Source organism: Panthera tigris, chromosome X, assembly GCF_018350195.1.
Source record: "Panthera tigris isolate Pti1 chromosome X, P.tigris_Pti1_mat1.1, whole genome shotgun sequence".
Taxonomy (NCBI): domain Eukaryota; kingdom Metazoa; phylum Chordata; class Mammalia; order Carnivora; family Felidae; genus Panthera; species Panthera tigris.
In genome coordinates, this window is record NC_056677.1 from 93,230,786 (window position 1) to 93,241,083 (window position 10,298).

A 10,298-nucleotide genomic window follows, 5' to 3' on the forward strand; every position below is an offset into this window, starting at 1 on the left:
ATTTTAACTTTTTACTTTTACATTTATATTACCATTGTTTGTTGGTAGTTATAGAAATGCAATTAGACTTTTTATATTGACCTTATATCCAAAGCAGTTGCTAAAATCTCTAATTAACACTAAGAATTTTGGAGGGCAGCTTCCTTACGCTATTCTACATGGCCAATCATGCCATGAAAATAAACACACGTTTGCTGCTTCTTCTCTAATTTATTTATGTGGCTGGAATTTTCAGTACAGTGTTGATTAAAAGCGGCAAGGGTGAACATCCTTGCATTGGTCCCAATCTTAGGTGGAAAACATTAAATGTTTCAGCATTAAGTTTAGGGTTACTTTTAGGTTTAGCATAAATGTACTTTATCATCTTCAATGTTTTCTGTGCTAAAAGCTTATGTTTTAAAAAAAATCATGACTGGTCTTTGATATTTGTCTCATGTATTTTCTGCATCCATTGAGATGATCATGTGTTTTATCTCTTTTGTATTATTAATGTAGTCAATTACATTGATTGACTTTCCAATGTTGAGCTAGCTTGCAATCATGAGATAAAACCCACCTGCATATAATGAATTGTCGCTTTTATATATTGCTGAGTTTGATGTGTTAATATTTTAAATGAATTTTTATATTTATATTCATGGAGGATATTGATCGATAATTTTCTCTCCTTGTAATATCTTTTTCAGCTTTTAGTCTCTGTATTGTATTTGCCTCATAAAAAAGGTTGTGGAATATTCTTCTGGGTCTGAAGTTTCCTTTATGACAAGATTTTAACGACAAATGTAGATTGCCAGCTACTTTGAGGCAATTTGGTAAGTTGTATCTTTAAAGGGAATTGTCCCTTTTGTCAGTGTTCTCCAATTATTGGCATAAAGTTGTTCATAATACTCCATTATTATTTTTAACGTCTCTAGTATCCAGATTCATGGTTCCCCTTTCACTTCTGATTTGGCTCATTGACAGTCATTTATTTTCTGGATTGTTCTTGCTAGCTATTTATAAATCTTAAGAGCCATTTTAAGGAATCAACATTTTACTTTGTTGGTTTCCTCTATTATGTCCAGTCTTATTATTAATATATCTCCCCTTCAAATCACTTTGGTTTTGAGTTAGTATATTTTAGCTTGAAAAGATGGAAATACCCTGTGTTATTTTAATCCTTTGATATTTTCAGAAATCATTTGTATTACGGTCCAGTATATGGTCCATCTTGACCATGATAGTCACCCTAGCATTATCATGATACTGTTTGTTTACATTCTTTTCCTTTCCACCTGTTTCTGTCATTATATGTAACGTGAATCTCTTATAAGCAGCATATGATTGGGTTTTCCTTCATATCTTTTATGACGGTCTCTGCCTGTTAACTACAGGGCTTATTCATCTACTTTTATTGTAATTACTGACATTATAGGATCTAGGATTTGTTTTCTATCTCACCCATCTGTTCTTGGTACCTCTTTTCCATTTTCTTCAACACGGGCTATTTGCTTAGTGCTTTACATTCTTATTGTGTATCTTAAAATTGAAATACAATTTAAAAACCATGAAATTCAGCTTTTTAAAGTATACAACTCGGTGATTTTAGTATCTTCACAAAGCTGCATAAAATTGCCACTATTTACTTTCACAACATCTCACCCTCAAAAGAAACCCCACACATATTAACAGTTTCTCCCCATTTATCCAATCCCTCCAGCCCTAGGTACAGCTAATTATTTTCTGTCTCCGTAGATTTGCCTCTTCTGGACATTTCCTATAAATTGAATTATTTGATAAGTGGTTTTGTTTTAAGTAGACATTTTCCAGTGTACCATTTTCATTCCCTTGCCATTTCTTTACTGTATTTTCTTGGTGCATGTCCAGAGTATTAAAATTAAATAACACAACACTCTATTTTAAATTAGTACCAAGTCAATGTCATTAATACAGAAAACCTTGCTTCTATATTACCTCGATTGCCTTGCAAGGATTGCTAATTGTAGCAGGGATTTGTAGCTAGGGGTTTAGTGATAGCTGAGGAAGTCTCAGATTTTGGTTGAGCACGTGCACACAGCCCTACACATTCACATCATCTTCTAGATTCCCAGTAATATGTCAGAGCTTTCCAAAGCTCCCATGGACCTCTTATTCCTTAGGCTTTCCTTTGAAGGTTTTTGGCTACCCTCTTTTGCCCCAACTGATATGCTCCAGGCTAGGCATCTGTTATTTTAAACATTTTTTTTTAAATGTGCTGACAAATACCCCAAGGAACGGCTTTGTTTTTCAATTTACTTTCAGGTCGTGTCAAATAGAATGCCTCACAAGTAGGGTCTTCCAGGGAACCACCAGGCCAAAAAAATAACAATATTGGGGAGTGCCTGGGTGGCTCAGTTGGTGGAGCATCCACCTCTTGATTGCCTTTCGGGTCATGATCCCAGGGTTGTGGGTTCGAGCCCCGTGTCAGGCTCTGTGCTGAGCATGGAGGCTGCTTAAGATTCTCTCTTTCTCTCCTTCTCCCTCACTTGCTCGTGTTCTCTTTCTAAAAAATACAAAATGAATTAAAAAAAGAAAAGAAAAGCAACAATTTCTGGGAGTGAGGACTGGAAAGGGGCCCCAGCTCTGTTTTGTCCCCTCCAGTGGCTGTCAAAGCACAGCTTTCCATCATGATTGTGGGTTGCTGATGTTCAAGGCTACCGTGAACCTCAGTGAGGGCAAGAGAGCAGGAACTGAGCAAGTTAAAAAGTCACAGAGCTCACTGTTCTTACTGAGGTTCAGCTTATATTCTAGAATAAATGCTGTCTGGATTGTTGCGAGCATTTGGTGAATTTCCAGCATCCAGAAAATGCTGATTCTGGCCATTTTTTTGCCATTGTTATTCTTGATTTTCAGATGTCTTCATTCTGCCGGTTTTATCGGCACTTCATAGAATTGAGAATATTTTACTAATTACATTATATATCCTTTACTTATCCTCTTCCTTGAATTAGTAGTATATAGTTTTACATACAGCCTAAGCACTTTATAGCAGTATATTTTTATTTAACCCCTGTTCCTTTTGTTATTGCCATCATGTGTTTTATGTCTCCATATGTCTAAACCCAGAATACCCTATGATATTTGCTTTAAATCATCGATAGCTTTTTACATGAATTAAGAAGAGCAAAACGAAGTCTATTATATTTATTGACATATTCAACTTTTTGTTATTATTATCCTTTTTTTTCTAGATTTGATTTCCTCTCAAGTATAATTTTCCTTTGGCCTGATGAAATTCTTTTGGCGTTTCTTTTAGTGTAGGTTTGCTGGTGAAAATTTTTCCCATTTTTTAAAAAAATTTAGTTGAGTATTTCGATTCTGTCTTCATTTCTGAAGTGTATTTTCATCAAGTAAATTTCCGGATTCCTTCCTCTGGGTAGCTCTGCCTTCTCAGGACTCTGCCCACTCAGCTTCCCTAATGTCTGTGTCTTGAGTTCAGGGAAACCATCCTGTTCTAGACTGAGTTCTAGAACTGCTGCTGCTTTGTCATACAGATTATGCCTTCAGGTAAACAATGTTATCACCAGGCTCGCCTCGATTATTTCCGTTCTGGTGCCCGTTGTCCAATGTCTGAAAATAGTTACTTCGCATATATGGTCAAATCTTCTAGTTGTTTTCAGTGGGAGGATAAACCTGTTATTTCATCCTAGCCAGAAACAAGAAGTACATTTCATCTACTTTTTTTTTTTTTTTATTGCCCACAGGACGAGCACATCTCTCTGTTGGGGTAAGAGCTGTCAGCACAGAGCCCGACGCGGGGCTCGAACTCACAAACCGCGAGATCATGACCTGAGCCAAAGTCGGTCGCCCAACCACATAAGCCACCCAGACGCCCCTAGGACTTATCTTTTAATTTCAGTGCGATTCTGACTCAGCCGCCTGACGTCAGGTGGCAATAGGTAGTTAATTGGGCAAGAGATTAGTGTTTAGACTTTATTTCCTGTTTTGGCACTAAAATTTATATGTGGTGGAAATACAAATTATATTTGGATGATGAAGTCATATCAAGAAGGGCCCTTCTAACCATAAAATTTTCCTTGGGGAGTCATGTGTGACTCACACATGATTTCCCACTCCGTTGCTTATGTCTGGCAACTGTTTACTTCCAATCAATAAGAACACCCTTTCCCACGTTTATAGTGAGATAAAACCTTGATTAACCAAAACCTAACTAACTGAAGCCTGTAATTGACTTGTTTTCTTCTGATATTATCGTTCCATTCAGCTTTGTTTATTTGTTTAAAGGAAACTAATGACAAGAAACGATCTGTTGTAGCAATTCAAAAGTAATGAAGGAAATGGAGAATTAGGGGGATTTCTCTAGAAAACTTAACACTTCCCAAAGCATTACAGGCAAAAGGGAAGGAGGGAGGCGAAAGGGAATGTATGACTCATGTGCATACTGTCAGCTTGCAACCAGACCTCACCATACAAAACCCAGTATTACTTTGTATCCCCTTCCATATACATGAATCTGGCTGCTTTCGAATAACTTAGTTTCTTTCTCTATTTTATCCTCAAGCTTCTTTTGAAGAGATACGTCCCCTTAACATATTTTATGAGGTAAAGAAAAGACTGTGACTTTGCGGGGTTCCACGTTCTCTTTAAAATCACCAAATTTTTGTGATTCCATACGAATCTTAAGATTGCTTGTTCTGGCTTCGAGAAGAATGCTGGTGCAATTTGGATTGGGATTGCACTGAATGTGTAGATAGCTTTGGGGAGTATTGACATTTTAACACTATTTTTTCTTCCAACCCATGAGCACGGAATGTTTTTCCATTTCTTTATATCTTCTTCAATTTCCTTCATAAGCTTTCTATAGTTGTCAGCATACAGATCTTTTACGTCTTTGGTTAGGTTTATTCCCAGGTATTTTATGATTATTGGTGCAACTGTGAATGGGATCAGTTTCTTTATTTGTCTTTCTGTTGCTTCATTATTAGGGTATAAGAATGCAAATGATTTCTGTACATTGATTTTGTATCCTGCAACTTTGCTGAATTCATGTATCAGTTCTAGCAGACTTTTGGTGGAGTCCATCGGGTTTTCCATGTATAGTATCATGTTGTCTGCAAAAAGTGAAAGCTTGACTTCATCTTTGCCGATTTTGATGCCTTTGATTTCCTTTTGTTGTCTGATTGCTGATGCTAGCACTTCCAGCACTATGTTAAACAACAGCGGTGAGAGTGGACATCCCTGTCGTGTTCCTGATCTCAGGGAAAAAGCTCTCAGTTTTTCCCCATTGAGGATGATATTAGCTGTGGGCTTTTCATAAATGGCTTCTATGATGTTTAAGTATGTTCCTTCTATCCCGAACAGCCCAAGTAATATTGAAGAAGAAGACCAAAGTGGGAGGCATCACAATCCCAGATGTTAGCCTCTACTACAAAGCTGTAATCAAGACAGCATGGTATTGGCACAAAAACAGACACATAGACCAATGGAATAGAATAGAAACCCCAGAGCTAGACCCACAAACGTATGGCCAACTCATCTTTGACAAAGCAGGAAAGAACATCCAATGGAAAAAAGACAGTCTCTTTAACAAATGGTGCTGGGAGAACTGGACAGCAACATGCAGAAGGTTGAAACTAGACCACTCTCTCACACCATTCACAAAAATAAACTCAACATGGATGAGGGACCTGAATGTGAAACAGGAAACCATCAAAACCCTAGAGGAAAGAGGAGAAAGTGGAAAAAAAAACCTCTCCAACCTCTGCTGCAGCAATTTCTTCCTTGACACATCTCCAAAGGCAAGGGAATTAAAAGCAAAAATGAACTATTGGGACCTCATCAAGATAAAAAGCTTCTGCACAGCAAAGGAAACAATCAACAAAACTAAAAGGCAAGCGACAGAATGGGAAAAGATATTTGCAAATGACATACCGGACAAAGGGTTAGTATCCAAAATCTATAAAGAACTCACCAAACTCCACACCCGAAAAACAAATAATCCAGTGAAGAAATCGGCAGAAAACATGAATAGACACTTCTTTAAGGAAGACATCCCGATGGACAACAGGTACTTGAAAAGATGTCACTCCTCATCAGGGAAATACAAATCAAAACCACACTGAGATACCACCTCATGTCGGTCAGAGTGGCCAAAATGAACAAATCAGAAGACGATAGATGCTGGAGAGGATGTGGAGAAACGGGAACCCTCTTGCACTTTTGGTGGGAATGCAAACTGGTGCAGCCACTCTGGAAAACAGTGTGGAGGCTCCTCAAAAAATTAAAAATAGATCTACCCTATGACCCAGCAATAGCACTGCTAGGAATTTACCCAAGGGATACAGGAGTGCTGATGCATAGGGGCACTTGTACCCCAATGTTTATAGCAGCACTTTCAACAATAGCCAAATTATGGAAAGAGCCTAAATGTCCATCAACTGATGAATGGATAAAGAAATTGTGGTTTATATATACAACAGAATACTACGTGGCAATGAGAAAGAATGACATATGGCCTCTGGTAGCAACATGGATGGAACTGGAGAGTGTTATGCTAGGTGAAATAAGTCATACAGAGAAAGACAAGATAACATATGTTTTCACTCTTAATGTGGATCCTGAGAAACATAACAGAAGACCATGGGGTAGGGGAAGGGAAAAAAAAGAAGAGAGGAAGGGAGGCAAACCATAAGAGACTCTTAAAAACTGAGAATAAACTGAGGGTTGATGGGGGGTGGGAGGGAGGGGAAAGTGGGTGATGGGCATTGAGGAGGGCACCTGTTGGGATGAGCCCTGGGTGTTGTATGGAAACCAATTTGACAATAAATTTCATATTTTAAAAAAAATCACAAAATTTTTGAGTTGGGTGACTTTAGAAAGAAATGATGTCTGTCACCCATTTGATGTTTTTGTTTATATAATACATTCCTACTGAACACCTACTATGTGCTCAGCATGTGCTACGTTACCAGGGAGTCAAAGATGGAAAACCTCAAATGACTCCTGAAATCATCCATTTCTTTTTCAGACTTCCTAATAATTATGCCCTTCTTTCTTATTTTAAGTCAAAATTAACTTACCTTCCCTTTCATCCAATGACGCTGAACAATGCATATTAAGTCTGTCTTCGTGATAATTTTGAAAAGGCCCAACATGGCATAAAGCACATATCAGGCACTCGATAATGATTTAATGAGCTAATGAAATTGTTATTAGGCTTTTATCCTCATGCTCCAATTCTCTTTTCTAAGCAAGTTCATTCTTTATTTCTTGACTAAACAACCCCAGTTGGGTCAAATGTCACTAATATGACGTTGTTCAGTCCTCAACAACCATTCTAATTGCCTTCCCCTGACATTCTTTAGCTTGTTACTGTCACCTTAAAGTATGAGAAAGGAACCACACACTTTCAGGATGATTTGGAGGTAGAAGAAATGGCCCAGAGCAGATATTCTGGTTTTCAGATACATTCATTCCAGCCATCCCTATCGTCTACCTTTCAGTTTGTCAAGTGTTGATGCTGAAACGGAAATTAGAGTTTGTTAATTCCAACCTCTTCTCCATGGCTTAGGAAAGTGAGATGATTGATTGCCCCAGGTTACAAAGTTAGTAAACAGTTGAATCGACCTGTGCCCCTCAACTAGTGATGTTATCGATTTCGTAGGGAATATTTGGAAAAGTTTGTCAGGATGCTTACTGGCATTTAGTAGGTGAAAGCCAGCAATGCTAAAATCTGACATCCGGGAAGGATTGCCCCATGCAAAACGTCAATAGAACTTCCAGTGGGAAACACTCAGGTGTCCTGACTCCTACCTACATGCAGCGTTATTCAAAATGATAAACCTGGGAACTCTGGTTGATTGAGTCACTAAGCCAAATTCTTCCTCGCACTCCATACCCTCACCCTTTTTCATGTCACTTTGCAATCCCTCCACAGAAAGGGTCCTATACATCCCAGGTCCTTAAGTTTGGACTTGGCCATATAACTTGTTTTGGTCAATGAGACATGTATAGACATAATACAAAGCAGGTATTTGAATTTTGGTAACAAAATGTGTTGTGTTCTCAGCCATCCTAGAGTAGGTGATATACAGATGTGAAAGAAATACATATTTATTAGTACATACCACTGTGGTTTTCTAATTCCATAACAATAGATGATTGATAAAAAATTGACAAGCGTCTAGTAATTCAAACAGTTTCCTAATGTACGTTACATGATAGTAGCCTCCTAAGTTGATCTCAGGGTTGGCAGAAGTGGGGAATGGCATGATCAAAGAACTTTAGGAAAGACTGAGTAATTTTTCCTTTAACACATTTAAGTAATAAGTTCTGGGGCAGCTGGATGGCTCAGTCAGTTGAGCCTCTGACTCTTGAATTTTGGCTCAGGTCATGATCCCAGGGTCATGGGATCAAGCCCTGAATTGGGCTCATGCTGAAAGTGAGGGCTACTTGGGATTCTCTCTCTCTCTCTCTCTCGCTTTCGCTCTCCTTCTGCCCCTCATCCCTGCTCATGCTCTCTTTCTAAAACTAAGTAAATAAAGTAATAAAGTAATAAGTTCTACTAAAAAAATGCCTTGTAAACTGTGTTTAAAATATTTACTTAAACACAAATCCCATTTTCTGCACATCTATTATCATCCAGATATATTCGAAACTTCTTCACCAGAATTTATTTACTAAGGCACAAAGATGATTTGGAACTTTAAAATGAATTTTCAACCAAATGAGATGAAACAAAAGAGTCTAACAGCCAATTGTTAAGATCGTGCTTATAGTGCAAACACCCTGGTTGGTTGAAAAAAGAATATATTCTCATCTCTCTTCTGTATCTTCAACATCTTTCTGTTCACAATCCCTGCACTTTGATATGTAAATACGATCAAGGTTATGTCATCTTTAAAATTTTTTAATGTTTATTTATCAACGTTAGAGACAGAGAGACGCAGAGAGAGAGGGGGACACAGAATCCTAAGTAGGCTCCAGGTTCCGAGCTGTCAGCACAGAGTCCAGCGTGGGGGCTTGAACCCACAAACCGCGAGATCATGACCTGAGCCGACATCAGCCTCTTAACCAGCTGAGCCACCCAGGTGCCCCATAGCTATTCTGTCTTTAAAAACAAATCAAAAGAAACCAGACAAAACATCTCTTGATCCTAGTTTTCCTCTTATAATGTATTTGTTTCCTTTTCTCATCAGCCATTTTTTTAAAATATAATTTATTGTCAAGTTAGCTAACAATACAGAGGGTAAAGTGTGCTCTTGGTTTTGGGGGTAGATTCCCGTGATTCATCGCTTCCATACAATGGAGCCCAGGGCTCATCCCAACAAGTGCCCCCCTCAATGTCTATCACCCATTTTCCCCTCTCCCTTGCCCTCCCTCATCAACCCTCAGTTTGTTCTCAGTATCCAAGAGTCTCTTATGGTTTGCCCCCCTCCCTCTCTGTAACTTTTTCTCCCTTCCCATGGTCTTCTGTTAAGTTTCTCAAGATCCACATATGAGTGAAAACATATGATATCTGTGTTTCTCTGACTGACTTATTTCACTTAGCGTAATACCATCCAGTTCCACCCACATCGTTGCATATGGCAGGATTTGATTCTTTCTCATTGCCAAGTAGCATTCCATTGTGTATATAAACCACATTTTCTTTATCCATTTGTCAGCTGATGGACATTTAGGCTCTTTCCATAATCTGTCATCAGCCATACTTCTAAGAGAATAGTCTCTGGTAGTTGTCTGCTTCCCACATAACCATTCACTCATTTAAAGAAGGTATTATTCACATTTTTAGCAATACATATTGCTCTCAAAAACGTATCATTTTAACCTGTAGAAGTGTATAAAATACAAAACGTGCGGATGCGCGTGCACGTGCACACGTGTCTTGAAAGGTGGATTCGGAACCGATGTGCTGCCATAGCCGAGAAAATGCTCCTGACGCTTTCAAATTCTATCAAAGAAGGGAGTTTCGTTCTTCGAGAATGACACTTCACTCTCCCTGACACTGGGCAAGAGCCAAGGGACCACCAGAAGAGTCAAAGGCTTACGTCTTGTTGAAAAAAAAGAGAAGGCTAGCTTTCACGGTCGTCTGAGGGATCCCACCTGGCAGAAATGCATCAGACAGAGGAATACCCGCTGTGTTGATGGAATGGTAACTTGACCTATTTCTAGTCGCTGTAGCTGGAAGAGAAATGGGGACACTTGAGAGCAGAAAGACATTCTCCATGCGTTGTGGCAGAGGGGGGAGAACAGCAGACACTTCGGGGTCAATCATGTCTTGCTGGTTTACTGCATGGCAGGGAACTGGAATGATGTCA

General features: G+C 38.8%; 1 pseudogene; it reads left to right on the plus strand.

The window, feature by feature from the left end:
• LOC122235285 overlaps positions 1-9,966 on the plus strand; it is a 55,289-nt pseudogene extending 45,323 nt beyond the window's left edge.
• The last annotated feature ends 332 nt before the right edge of the window (positions 9,967-10,298 follow it).